The following is a 15,507-nucleotide window of genomic DNA, read 5'->3' as shown; positions in this document are numbered from 1 at the left end:
TGCGTCCCCTCAGCAAATCCCAGCTGAGGTGCTTTCATCCGTTCGTCGCTCCGCAAGCTTGAGCCCACGCCTGGTGAAAATGCGGGTCTGTTGACCTCCCCGCCCCGCCCCCCTCAGATTTCACAAACCTCTCTAGCCCCCCAGTTCTGCCTTTTCCTGCTTTCTCCTCTCTCACGCCCGCTCTTCTCCTTTTCTCTGCGACTTCTTTCCCCCACTTTCCCCTCAAATTCGCCCCTGCCTCCGGATTTCTTCTCCTCACTTGCTATGTCACTCCCTTCTAGAATGGAAAATGCACTTGATACCTCTGCTGGTTTTAATATCTGCACTTAATACCTCTTTCATTGTATTACCTTTGATGCCCCTGAACCACCCATTAAAAAAAAGGGAACTGAAGTTGTGGGTAAAAGCAAAGTTGCTATTGGCAGCCATGAATGGAGAAAAAGGTCTTATAGACATGAAAGCTAATTATGCTTCTTGGTTCTTGAATGTAACAAAGTTTTTCATACAAATGACAGGCCAAGGCAAAAGAAAAGAAAAAAGAAAGAAACAAAAGCAGAGTTTATATATGAGAGTAATCAGATAGAAAAAGACTTTGAGAACAAAGGCATGTTCATATATATATATATATATATATATAAATATATATATATATATACACATACGCTACGCTACCCTAAGTCACTTCAGTCGTGTCCGACTCTGTGTGACCCCATAGACGGTAGCCTACCAGGCTCCCCCGTCCCTGGGATTCTCCAGGCAAGAACACTGGACTGGGTTGCCACTTCTTTCTCCATACACACACACACACACACACACACACACACACACACACACACACACATCACAGATCTGAGGAGAAAGATAGCCTCTGCCAAAAATGATTGTCACAGAAGTAATCACTGAAGTTCTCAGAATCATTTTTAAAACAAATAAAAAATCTATAGCTAATACCAAATATGAAATGTAAGCACCTATTTAAAACTCCTGCATCTAACATACAAATAGTAATTCCTTACTTAGAAGGCATGCCTCCCAAAAGATATTCATTCCTGAATAAAGTTTGGAGACTTACAGTGCAATGCAATTAGAAGCAGTAAGGAGAATCTCAGCTGACCCCCACATGAATTTTATATACAGAGGGTATGATCTAAAACTTAACATTAATATAAACATCAGGCCATACAGAACTAATGCAACATCTCAACATTTTGTGAAGAAGACTCAATTAGGCTAAATTTTAGAAGGTGTGTGTTTTGACTTTACTCTTACTCTGAATATATTTCAGACTGTGTATCAAGTATGTATATTTTAGCAAGGTGTTATTTTAAAATGTATCATTCACAATATAAAAATACTTTATAGGAAAATACTTTAAAGGAAAAGATTTCTTAAAGTTCTGAGTCACAAATAAATCCACTGGCCAGATGAATAACGGTAAAAAAAAAATCAGTAAGATCATATAGAAGTGCTCCACAATAATAAATTAGCATCTAAATCATTCCCTGGAAATCACGAGAGAGTGAATCTAATCTAAACAAAACAAACAAAAAATCAAACAAAAACTAAACTAAGACAAACAGAAAGTATGACCTAAACTTGAAATTAGAAGAGTTCACGGTCATTGCTTTCTATAAGAAACATAGGTTATGTAAACTATAAATAAAACATGATTGACTATCCAACCTATGCAAGGATGCTTGAGGCTCCCCAGCAACCAAGGACCACAGTTAATTTACATAAGCAATGACATTTTTAAAAGACTGATGATATTTGTTTGAACTTTCTCTTTGGCTTGCTATGTGAGCTTTCAGAACAAAAGCCTTTAGCTTTGTCCGAATCCTGTGGGTAAAAGAAAGAACTCCTTGTGCGAGAAGAAAAATAACTGACTGAAGGCTATGCAACTGCTTTTGTTTACAACAAAATATAATCCTATAAAATGACAATGTTTAACATTCCCCAAGTTCTTTTCCTCTTTACATATATGTGAAGAAGGGATTATATTTTTTCTATTGCATGCAGAACAGGATTCAAGGACAGTCCTTCTTCTAGTTGGCAGGGAGATATGGAATTATACAAACACTTGAAAACAAATTTAGTATTAACATTCTTTAACAGGAACACATCCTTAACTACTAGTGTTTGAAAAAACATTCCACTTATCTCTTTGATTTTATTACCTTTGATGTCCCTGAACCACCCACTGAAAGAAAAGGAACTGAAGTTGTGGGTAAAAGCAAAGTTGGTATTGGCAGCCATGAATGGAAAAAAAGGTCTTATAGAAATGAAAGCTAATTATGCTTCTTCGTTCTTGACACTTTGTAAACTAAAGACAAAAGAGAAATCATCATATGAAAAACATCATGTCTAATCTTTCCATTTGTTATTTTACAATGCCTGATGATTGTCAAATGTATGTGTGTGTGTATGCATGTATCATCAACAACAACAAATATATATATATGTATACACAATATTCAAATTCTAGTATTCTTTTTTAGGATTAAAAAAATTCAAAATAGAGTTCTTTGATATAATTCATTCTCTAATCAAAACATGGGGCTTCCCAGGTGGCTCACTGGAAAAGAACTTGCCTGCCAATGCAGGAGACTTGGGTGTGTCACTGGGTCCAGAAGACCCCTTGGAAAAGAAAATGGCAATCTACTCCAGTATTCTTGCCTGGGATATCTCATGGACAGAGGAGCCTAGTGGGCTACAGTCTATCAGGTCTCAAAAGAGATGGACGTGACTTAGCGACTAAACAACAATCAAAAAAATGCTTTAATTTCACTTTTTGTACAAAATATTATATGTTGGGGTTTTCAAAAATGAATAAAACTAAAGGAGAATATTCTATTAACGGAGATGATTCACTTCAGTATTTTTGCCTTGAGAACCCCATGAATGGTATGAAAAGGCAAAAAGATATGACACTGAAAGATGAACTCCCCAGGTTGGAAGGTGCCCAATATGCTACTGGATATCAGTGGAGAAATAACTCCAGAAAGAATGAAGAGACAGAGCCAAAGCAAAAGCAACACCCAGTTGTGGATGTGACTGGTGATGGAAGTAGTCAGACATTGTAAAGAACAACAGTGCATAGGAACCTGGAATGTTACGTCCATGACTCAAGGTAAATTGGAAGTGGTCAAACAGGAGAAGCTTCTTCCCTTGGAGAAGGAAATGGCAACCCACTCCAGTGTTCTTGCCTGGAGGATCCCAGGGATGGGGGAGCCTGGTGGGCTGCTGTCTATGGAGTCGCATAAAGTTGGACACGACTAAAGTGACTTAGCAGCAGCAACAGCAAACAGGAGATGGCAAGACTGAACATCGACATTGTAGGAATCAGTGAACTAAAATGGATGGGAATGGTTGGATTTAATTCAGGTGACCACTATATTTACTACTGCAGGCAAGAATCTCTTAGAAGAATGGAGTAGCCCTTATAGTCAACAAAAGAGTCCAAAATGCAGTACTTGGGTGCAATCTCAAAAAGACAAAATGATCTCTGATCATTTCCAAGACAAACCATTCAATATCACTGTAATCCATGTCTATGCCCTGACCAGTAACGCTGAAGAAGCTGCAGTTGAATGGTTCTATGTTGAACTACAAGACCTTCTAGAACTAACACCCAAAAAAGATGTCTTCTTCATCAAAAGGGACTGGAATGAAAAGTAAGAAGTCAAGAGATACATGGAGTAACAGGTTAAGTTTGTCTTTGGAGTACAAAATAAAGCAGGGCAAAGGCTAACAGAGTTTTCCCAAGAGAATGCACTGGTCATAGCAAACACCCTCTTCCTACAACAGAAGTGATGACTCTACATATGGATATCACCAGATGGTCAATACCAAAGTCAGACTGATTGTATTCCTTGCAGCCGAAGATGAAGAAGCTCTATAAAGTTAGCAAAAACAAGACCAGGAGCTGACTGTGGCTCAGATCATGAACTCCTTATTACAAAATTCAGACTTAAATTGAAGAAAATAGGGAAAACTACTAGACCATTCAGGTATGACCTAAATCAAATCCCTGACGATTATACAGTGGAAGTTACAAACAGATTCAAGGGATTAGATCTGATAGACAGAGTGCCTGAAGAACTATGGACGGAGTTTCATAACATTGTACAGGTGGCAGTGATCAAAACCAACCCCAAGAAAAAATGCAAAAAAGCAAAATGGTTGTCTGAGGCCTTACAAATAGCTGAGAAAAGAGAAGTGAAAGGCAAAGGAGAAAAGGAAAGATATAAGCATCTGAATGCAGAGTTCCAAAGAATAGCAAAGAGAGATAAGGAAGCCTTCCTCAGTGATCAGTGCAAAGAAATAGAAGAAAATAATACAATGGGAAAGACCAGAGATCTCTTGAAGAAAATTAGATATCAAGGGAACATTTCACGCAAAGATGGGCACAATAAAGGACAAAAATGGTATGGACCTAAAAGAAGCAGACGATATTAGAAGAGGTGGCAAGAATACACAGAAGAACTATACACAAAAGATTTTAATGCCCTAGATAACCACAATGGTGTGATCACTCACCTAGAGCCAGACATCCTGGAATGTGAAGTCAAGTGGGCCTTAGGAAGTATCACGAACAAAACTAGTGAAGGTGATGTAATTCCAGCTGAGCTATTTCAAATCCTAAAAGATGATGCTGTGAAAGTGCTGTGCTCAATATACCAGCAAATTTGGAAAACTAAGCAGTAGCCACAGGACTGGAAAAGGTCGGTTTTCATTCCAATCTCAAAGAAAGGCAGTGCCAAAAAATCTTCAAACTACTGCACAATTGCACTTAGGTCAGTTCAGTTCAGTTCAGTTCAGTACCTCAGTTGTGTCCAACCCTCTGTGACCCCATATACTGCAGCATGCCAGGCCTCCCTGTCCATCACCAACTCCCAGAGTTTACTCAAACTCATGTCCATTGAATCAGTGATGTCATCCAACCATCTCATCCTCTGTTGTCACACACTAGCAAACAATGCTCAAAATTCTTCAAGCCAGGCTTCAACAGTATATGAACCGAGGACTTGCAAATGTTCAAGCTGGATTTACGAAAGGCAGAGGAACCAAAAATCAAGTTGCCAACATCCGTTGGATCATAGAAAAGGCAAGAGAATTCCAGAATTACATCTACTTCTGCTTCATTGATTATGCTAAAGCCTTTGACTGTATGGATGACAACAAACTGGAAAATTCTTCAAGAGATGGGAGTACCAGACCACCTGACTTGTCTCCTGAGAAATGTGTATGCAGGTCAAGAAAATACAGTTAGAACTGGACATGGAACAATGGACTGGTTCAAAATTGGGAAAAGAGTATGTCAAGGCTGTATATTGTCCCCCAGCTTATTTAACATATATGCAGAGTACATCATGCGAAATGCCAGGCTGGATGAAGCACAAGCTGGAATCAAGATTGCTGGGAGAAATATCAATAACCTCAGATATGCAGATGACACCACCCTTATGGCAGAAAGTGAAGAGGAACTCAAAAGCCTCTTGATGAAAGTGAAAGAGGAGAGTGAAAAAGTTGGCTTAAAGCTCAACATTCAGAAAATGAAGATCATGGCATCTGGTCCCATCACTTCATGGCATTTAGATGGGAAAACAATGGAAACAGTGACAGCCTTTATTTTCTTGGGTTCCAAAATCACTGCAGATGGTGACTGCAGCCATGAAATTAAACCACACTTGCTCCTTGCAAGAAAAGCTATGACCAACCTAGACAGCATATGAAAAAGCAGAGATGTTACTTTGCTGACAAAGGTCTGTCCAGTCAAAGGTTTTTCCAGTCATCATGTATGGATGTAAGATTTGGACCATAAAGAAAGCTGAGCACTGAAAAATTGATGCTTTTGAACTGGGATATTGAAGAAGACTCTTGAGAGTCCTTTGGACTGCAAGGAGACCCAACCAGTCCATCCTAAAGGAAATCAATTATGAATGTTCATTGGAAGGACTGATGCTGAAGCTGAAACACCAATGCTTTGGCCACCTGATGCGAAGAACTGACTCATTGGAAAAGACCCTGATGCTGGGAAAGATTGAGGGCGGGAGGAGAAGGGGACAACAGAGGGTTAGACGGTTGGGTGGCATCACCGACTCAATGGACATGAGTTTGAGTAAACTCTGGGAGTTGGTGATGGACAGGGAGGCCTGGCGTGCTGCAATCCATGGGGTTGCAAAGAGTGAGACACGCCTGAGCGACTGAACTGATGTGAAGGGAGATGTGGACTTGAGACTAGTAATATAAGGTATAGTTAGAATATAGTCCCTGTGAGAGTACTATAAATGTGAAAGTGTTTGTCGCTCAGTTGTATCTACCTCTTTGCAACCCCATGGACTCTAGCCCCTCATGCTCTTCTGTCCATGGAATTCTCCAGGTGAGAATACTGGAGTGAGTTGCCATTCCCTTCCCCAGGGGCTCTTCCCAACCCAGGCATCAAAGCTGGGTGGCCTGAGTTGCAGGCAGATGCTTTACCATCTGAGCCAACAGAGAAGCCCTACTATAATAGAGACTCAGGGAATTTTGAGGCAGGAAAGATCAATTCAACCTTCAAAAGGATGGTAGGAGAAAAGAGATAGGTAAAACAGTCTTCGGTGGAAGAGGGTGGTTCTGAGCAAGCGCTTGGAGTGAGGTTGGGCTTCTGCCATGGGAGATGGGGAGTGTGTTTCCATGCACAGTGCACAGAGCTCCAATGGGGAGCAGGGAATATTTGACAAGCAAGTAGTAAAGGTTCTGCCTCCTAGACTTAAGCTGCAGACCCAGATTTACTATCTTATTTGTAATACAAAGCAAATATTCTGTTTGCACATTATAAATAAATTCTTAGTAAGAATGATGTATAGTTTATACTTCTACAAATATTAATTCCAGGAACAGTACTGTTATGTGGTAAGTACAGCCTAGTACGGAGGACCATAAGGCTAATTTGGCTTTTACAAAGTAAGCAGTCCATTCTTTTCCAGTTTTATTAGAAATGAAGAAAAGAAAATCCAAAAAGATAGTTTAAATGAGTAATTGTTCAAAGAATCAAATAAATATATTGGCCACTCACGTATTGATTCATTTATCAACTAGAGAGAACCATTACAGCATAGAGGCCAACAGCCTCTAACAGATAGTATCATCGACTCAATAGACAGGAATTCGAGCTAACTCCGGGAGACAGTGAAGGACAGGGGACTGGTGTGCTGCAGTCCATGGGGTCACAGAGAGTCAGATACAACCTAATGACTCAACAACAACAGCAACTTGTAAACTGCAGAAACACGGCCTGGACTCTTGCCTCCACTGTTGACTAGCCCTGTGAAACTGGGCAAGTACTTAGCCTCTGTTTGCCTCAGTTTCATCTGCAAAATGGGAATACTCCTACCATTTATCTCATAGGCTTGTTACAAGGAATAAATGAATTTATGTCCTTAGAATAATGCCAGACACACAATAAATGTTTGCTATTGTTGGAACAAATATTAACATTTTTTAATGCCTGCTGCTGCTGCTAAGTCGCATCAGTTGTGTCCGACTCTGTGTGACCCCATAGTCGGCAGCCCACCAGGCTCCCCCATCCCTGGGATCCTCCAGGCAAGAATACTGGAGTGGGTTGCCATTTCCTTCTCCAATGCATGAAAGTGAAAAGTGAAAGTGAAGTCGCTCAGCCTAGGACTATCTTAATGCTAGGACTGGTGATAATCAAGACAAATAAAGTTTCCAGTCCAACAGAGATTACTTTCTAGTGGGGGGAAGAACAAATGAAAATAATGACCAAATTATAAATTTCATTTTCTTTTAAGGAGATTTTATGTGGTTTCCTACAATGAGTTATAATTAAACTGATTAAAGTATGCATATCCATTCACTTAGGAATTCAACTCCAGGGATTTATTCTTGGGCAAAAATTGAACCAAGGGCACAAACATATTTATAAGGATATTTACTAGCATTGTTTATAATAACAGATAACTGGAAGTTTATAATAGCAAAGAACGGGAATCAATTTAAATGTCCATCAATAGGACATTGGTAAAATTTGAGGGGTGGGTTGTAACATCCCTTTGAAAAGGACAGATGGATCTATTTTTTATAGGCAAGGTCACATTCTATGATACTGTTTTCTTTCTACATAATAAAAAATGTTTAAGCAATCTCAGACTTACAGAAATGTTGCAAATACAAAAAGCTTTTTTTTATTTAACCATTTGGGAGTAATCAATTGCTAACCTGATGCCTCATCACCCCTGAATTCTTTAGTGTCTACATTTCCTAAAGTACATCCTCTGTATAACCACAATAGTCATCAAAATATTCACAGTGACATATTACTATCAGCTACTCCTCTGTCTCCAAACTTTGTCAACTGTCCCAATAATATCCCTTATAGCAAAAGAATCAAGTTCAGAATCAAGCATTGCATGTAACGTTGTCAAGTCTCTATACAGTCTCCCTCACGCCAGGACGATTTCTGTCTTTAACTTTTGTGTGTGTGACTCTACTGAGGACTGCACGCTAGTTATTTTGCAAAAGGTCTCTCAATTAGTGTTTTCTGCTTCTTAGGACTAGATTCAGGTTGTGCATCTCCGGCAGGAATATCCCGGAAGTGACGCTATACTCTTCTCACTGCATCTATATTAGTTGCCCATTGTGGCATATCAAATTACCCCGAACCTTAATCGTTGAAAAACAATAAGCATTCTTTTGCAAAGTTTCTGTGCTTTGGGTGAAGAAGTAGCTTAGCTGGGTAATTCTCTCGTGAGGATGCAAGCAAGATGTCAGCACAGATCGCAGTCATCTGAAGGCTTGAGTGGGGCTGGAGGGGATTTGCTTGCATGATGGTAAAAACATCTCCTCACCATGTGGCCCTCTCTCAAGGCTACTAGAGTGCCTTTACAATGACTTCTCCCAAAGTAAGCAATACCTGTTGAGACTTAGCATCAGAAGGCACATACCACCACTTCTGTAATATGCTATCCATTCTACAAGTCAGCCAACCTCAGTGTGGACGAAGACTACTCCAGGACATGAATACTAGGAGATGAGCATCTTAGTAGGTGGCTTGCAATTTTGATTTGTCCCATTACCGATGATGTTAACTTTGATCATATAGTTAAGGTGATGGCTTCCAGGCTTTTCCACTATCAAGTTACCATTTTTCCCTTTTGAATTAACACTTTTTTGACAGAGAGGTTATTTTTTTACTTACAAATATTCCATTTCTCATCAGACTTTCATTATATTCATTCATTTATTATATCATATTGGACACAAAGTTTCCTATTTTATGCAATGGGTTTTAATCTGTTACTAACTTTATTTACATCACTTACTTTGATGCCTGAATTACCTCAGTTGAGACCCCTTTAGGCTAGCTCCTTGTGTTTTTCATTCCACTTGGCCTTTGCTGATACCTTACACTGGACTGCCTACATTTATGGGTGCCCTCCTCAGCCTGTTGGGCCATGGCACTCCATGCCAGGCCATCAAGCCCAACACACTGATTTCCTCCTTATTTCAGGTGAACTCTATACCCCATGCCAGGTCTCTTGTCCTGAGTGCCTACTTTGCCTGCTCCACATAACAGCTGTAGGACTGAATTTTTCAGGAAGAGAAAAGTAAAATATTACCTTAAAAAAATCTAATTATAGAACAGTATACACATGTATTTAAAATGCTGAAGTAGACTTAAAGAGGGGGAAGGGATAGTTAGGGAGTCTGGGACGGACATGTACACATCACTGTATCTAAAATGGATAACCAACAAGGGCCTCCAGTACAGCACATGGAACTCTGCTCAGTGCTCCGTGGCAGCCTGGATAGGAGGGGACTTTGGGGGAGAATGGATACATGTATACATATGGCTCAGTCCCTTCACTGTTCACCTGAAACTATCAGAACATTGTTAATCAGTTATACCCCAATACAAAATAAAAAGTGTAAAATAAAATTCTGAAGTAATATATCTCAATTAGATCTCTGATGGTTTTCAACCATAGGTTTTTTTTTTAACCATACTTAAAAAAAAAAAAAAGGCAGGGAGGGGTTGTTCACTATCCATTTATATGCTTTTGCATTCTTTAAATTTCACAAGATATATTATTTTTGTAACCAGAAGAAAATAGGGATATTTATACACATACAAATTTATATTTAAAATATTGAATGTAATTCTACAGATTTCAATTTATGTGTCAATTGCTGAGTTTAGGCCATATTTTGAAATACAACTAGCACTCCTTTTGCTTGGCAAGAACTTTACAAACTAAAGTTTATGGTAGTTACAGCTGTAATGTAGTTTCTCAAGCTCAGCATTAGCAACATTTCGGAATGAATAACTGTGGCAGGGGACTGTCGTGTGCATTCTGAGACACTTAGCAGCATTTCAGGACTCTACCCACTAGATTCCAGTTGCACTTCCTGCAGTATTGACAACCAAAAATGTCTCCAGACATTGCCAAATGTCTTCCGGAAGCTCAAATCAAAAATCACCCTGGTTGAAAACCACTGCTATAAAATGGTTCATTAAGATAAAGCTTAATTTTAAATAAAATGATATAATTACACCTGAATCATTGTAAATCAACTACACCTCAATTTTTTAAAAATGATACATTTCCTTTCATACAATAATTTTTTAATAAACTGATTTTTAAATGTGCTTACAAATATGGAACTTCTAAAGAATGGGAAAAGAATAATCATAACAGAAAGTAACATTTATCGATTACACACTAGGCATTGACCTTATGCATATTATCTCCCTGAATTCTTATAACTTTTAAGTACCAATTATTATTCCCATTTTATAGATAAAAGATCTAAAGCTTTAGGAAAATTAATTAACTTGCTCTGGTTATACTGCAGTAGAACAAGGATTCAAATCCTGGCTGGGAGACTCCAGAATCTATCTTCTTAACTCACATCTTTTTTAAAAAATTGAATTATTTATTTTAATTGGAAGCTAATTACTTTACAATATTGTAATATTGTGGTGGTTTCTGCCATACAGCGACATGAATCAGCCACAGGTGCACATGTGTCCCCCCATCCTGAACCCCCTTCCACCTACCTCCCCTCCCCATCCCTCTGGGTTGTCCCAGAGCACCGGCCTTGGGTGCCCTGCTTCATGCATTGAACTTGCACTGGTCATCTAGACATATGATAATATACATGTTTCAATGCTATTCTCTCAAATCATCCCACCCTTGCCTTCTCTTAGAGAGTCCAAAAGTCTGTTCTTTACATCTGTGTCTCTTTCACTGTCTCACGTACAGGGTCGTCATTACCGTCTTTCTAAATTCCATTAGATCAGATCAGATCAGTTGCTCAGTCGTGTCCAACTCTTTGCAACCCCATGAATCGCAGCATGCCAGGCCTCCCTGTCCATCACCAACTCCCGGAGTTCACTGAGACTCACGTCCATCGAGTCAGTGATGCCATCCAGCCATCTCATCCTCTGTAATCCCCTTCTCCTCCTGCCCCCAATCCCTCCCAGCATCAGAGTCTTTTCCAATGAGTCAACTCTTCGCATGAGGTGGCCAAAGGACTGGAGTTTCAGCTTTAGCATCATTCCTTCCAAAGAAATCCCAGGGCTGATCTCCTTCAGAATGGACTGGTTGGATCTCCTTGCAGTCCAAGGGACTCTCAAGAGTCTTCTCCAACACCACAGTTCAAAAGCATCAATTCTTTGGCACTCAGCCTTCTTCACAGTCCAACTCTCATATCCATAAATGACCACAGGAAAAACCATAGCCTTGACAAACCTTTGTTGGCAAAGTAATGTCTCTGCTTTTGAATATGCTATCTAGGTTGGTCATAACTTTCCTTCCAAGGAGTAAGCGTCTTTTAATTTCATGGCTGCAGTCACCATCTGTAGTGATTTTGGAGCCCCCCAAAATAAAGTCTGACACTGTTTCCACTGTTTCCCCATCTATTTCCCATGAAGTGGTGGGACCGGATGCCATGATCTTCGTTTTCTGAATGTTGAGCTTTAAGCCAGCTTTTTCACTCTCCACTTTCACTTTCATCAAGAGGCTTTTGAGTTCCTCTTCACCTTCTGCCATAAGGGTGGTGTCATCTGCATATCTGAGGTTATTGATATTTCTCCCGGCAATCTTGATCCCAGCTTGTGTTTCTTCCAGTCCAGCGTTTCTCATGATGTACTCTGCATATAAGTTAAATAAACAGGGTGACAATATACAGCCTTGACATATTCCTTTTCCTATTTGGAACCAGTCTGTTGTTCCATGTCCAGTTCTAACTGTTGCTTCCTGACCTGCATACAAATTTCTCAAGAGGCAGATCAGGTGGTCTGGTATTCCCATCTCTTTCAGAATTTTCCACAGTTTATTGTGATCCACACAGTCAAATATTGGTGTTTTTCTTTCTGACTTACTTCACTCTGTATAATAGGCTCCAGTTCCATCCACTTCATTAGAACTGACTTTAAATGCATTTTTTTAATAGCTGAGTAATATTCCATTGTGTATATGTACCACAGCTTTCTTATCCATTCATCTGCTGATGGACATCTAGGTTGCTTCCATGTCCTGGCTATTATAAACAGTGCTGTGATGAACATTGGGGTACATGTGTCTCTTTCAATTCTGGTTTCCTTGGTGTGTATGCCCAGCAGTGGGATTGCTGGATCATATGGCAATTCTATTTCCAGTTTCTTAAGGAATCTCCACACTGTTCTCCATAGTGGCTGTACTAGGTTGCATTCCCATCAACAGTGTAAGAGGGTTCCCTTTTCTCTGCACTCTCTCCAGCATTTACTGTTTGTAGACTTTTTGATAGCAGGCATTCTGACCTGCATGAGATGGTACATCATTGTGGCTTTCATTTGCATTTCTCTGATAACAAGTGATGTTAAGCATCTTTTCATGTGTTTATTAGCCATCTGTTTGTCTTCTTTGGAGAAATGGCTGTTTAGTTCTTTGGCCCACTTTTTGATTGGGCTGTTCATTTTTCTGGTATTGAGTTGCATGAACTACTTATATATTTTAGAGGTCAACTGTCAGTTGTTTCATTTGCTATTATTTTCTCCCATTCTGAAGGCTGCCTTTTCACCTTGCTTATAGTTTCCTTCATTGTGCAAAAGCTTCTTAAGTTTAATTAGGTCCCATTTGTTTATTTTTGTTTTTATTTCCATTACTCTGGGAGGTGGGTCATAGAGGATCTTGCTGTGATTTATGTCAGAGTTAATTCATATTCTTTAACATAAAACTAACTCTCCACATTCCTAGAGGATGGTTTCTTCAAGTACAGCAGAAAGGACATCCTCTGAATATCATTTTATTGTGAATCATAATAATAATAATGATTATTGAACCATTACTATATGCCAGGCACTGTACAAATAAGCACTATATAAAGATGAGCTTATCTGAATCCTGACAGAAGCTCTGTTAAATCTGTACCATTATCATTCCCATTTTGCTAAAGTGAAAACTAGAGATGGAGAGAACTGGTAAACTTGTCCAGGGTACACAGCCAAAATATAACCACAGGCAATCTGACGCCACAGTTGCAGCCATTCAGCTATAAATGTTACCTAGCCTTTTTTTTTTTTTAATTCAGATGTTAGGAAGCAGGAACATTTCCTCTACAACTTTACAAACATACTTCATTTAGCCAACTCAGAAAGGACAAATGGAAGATCTGTGACAAGGGTCCAAATCTGGTGCTCAAAGAGGTTTGGTTTGGCTTGAGCGAATTTTTCCTAACTCTTCCCCTGAATTTGAATTCTGAGTAAACATTTCAAAATGAAAAGACTCCACATAAAGCGCGTCTCTTGAAGAGTTGTAAAAATCTGGCATCCCTGGACCCACGCTTCCACATGGGAACAATTAGACGAATCCAGTGTGTCTTCCGTTCCCAGCAGGGTCAGCGATCTGAGGCTCCTTCTCCACGGTCCCCACGGCGCCCTCCTTATTCTCAGATCCTAAGGCCAAGAGTAGCTGTTTTAACTGCCACTCAACCCTGAGGTGCAATCTTATTGCCTATTTGTTTTTTTGTTTTTTTTTTTACACCTGGCCACTTTTTCTCATTAACATTACTAACTACCCTAGAGTCATCTGTGTTGTGACCCCAGAGGTATACCCTTTCTTCATGTAAGAAAATCAACTCACCCTCACATGGCGTAACACTTGCCACACTTGGATATACCAAGTTACTGCTTCTCTTCTTCCTTTCTTTTTGCTTTCTTTTTCCTTCTTTTTTTTTTAATTGTCTTTTTCTTTTTCCTTCTTTATTAAGGTTCTCTTCATTTTTCTTTTTAAGGCCCTCTCGGCAACCCCCTCCAGGATTCTTGCCTGGAGAATCCCATGGACAGAGGAGCCTGGCGGGCTGCAGTCCATGGGGTCGCAGAGTCCAACACGACTTAGCAACTAAACAGCAACAGCTTCATTAACAAGGCACACCAAACTGAATGGCATTCTCTGCCTGTGGGTTTGTTTGGAATTCATCTCTTCTAAGATGTGAGCCAATTTGAAGTATCCTTTTCCAGCAAGTCAAAATTGGCTGCATACCTATTAGAATATATATGTTAAACAAGCTCAAGGGTACCATTCAGCATATGATTCTACTGCAATAAGAACTTGCCAACAGCAACAAATTCTATTTATTTATTTATTTCTTGGTTGCCATGATCTGTACCAGATGCCCTATAAATACGTCCATTAGTCATCCAATTGCTCAGGCCTGTAAATATTTCCATGGGGGAAAAAACAAGAGACATTATTCTTAATTAAGTTTCTCAGCTTTGACTAATTCAAGTGTTACTTCATAGCACATGTATCTAAATTCAGCGCTGGCATATTTTAATGTAAGAGAAAACAGATCCCTGTGTTCCCAGCAGCCTGCATCCTTTGATTCTAAGGATGCACTTTGGAAGTTTTCAAGAGACTACCATGCAGCACAGGAGAGCATAACCCATGATGTCAGAGCGGTTAGAGGGGCTCCTTTCACAAGGCTCATTTGCCCACCAGATATCTTATTTATTTATAAGCTCAGAACGCGACAAAGAATTCAGCGTAAGAAGCAGAGCACAAAACAGTTCTCCTTTCAACATTCCTGTTCGGGTGGGGAGACCAGGAACCTGGTCCTGCAGTCACCGAGCAAGGTGGGGATTTCTGTCCTAACTCACAGCAAGAGACGAGGGCCTGGACGGTCTCCATAACATGCCAATTCAAAAACTAATAAACCCTCCTCTTCAGTGAAGGTTTTAAGGAACTAGTTTGAAATATCCAAGACATTACCAGATTTCAAAAGTCTTTTTTTTTTTTTTTTTTCCAGTAGACTATGAATCGTTGGCCAATGTAAAAATTGAAAGATCTTTCTGTTGCTTTTGTAATGCTTCCTTTGTGGGCCTTTGCATTATTATTCTCTCCTGCTTTTAAGAGGAAGTTGCTGTAGAATGAAGGGTGGGAGAGTGTCACATTTAAGTGCAAATATTCAGTCCCAGGCACTGGGCTTAGAGGGATGTGGTCAGAAGGTACAGAGCAGTCTTTC

General features: G+C 39.7%; 1 protein-coding gene across 12 annotated transcripts in view; it reads right to left on the bottom strand.

Moving 5' to 3' along the window:
- The window catches only part of PAM (peptidylglycine alpha-amidating monooxygenase), a 325,194-nt gene that overhangs the window by 180,008 nt on the left and 129,679 nt on the right, over window positions 1–15,507 (bottom strand). The gene's annotated exons all lie outside the window — the stretch shown is intronic.

The sequence above is a fragment of the Bos javanicus genome, chromosome 7 (genome assembly GCF_032452875.1).
Source record: "Bos javanicus breed banteng chromosome 7, ARS-OSU_banteng_1.0, whole genome shotgun sequence".
In the NCBI taxonomy this organism is placed as follows: domain Eukaryota; kingdom Metazoa; phylum Chordata; class Mammalia; order Artiodactyla; family Bovidae; genus Bos; species Bos javanicus.
This window is presented reverse-complemented; position numbering and strand designations above follow the sequence as displayed.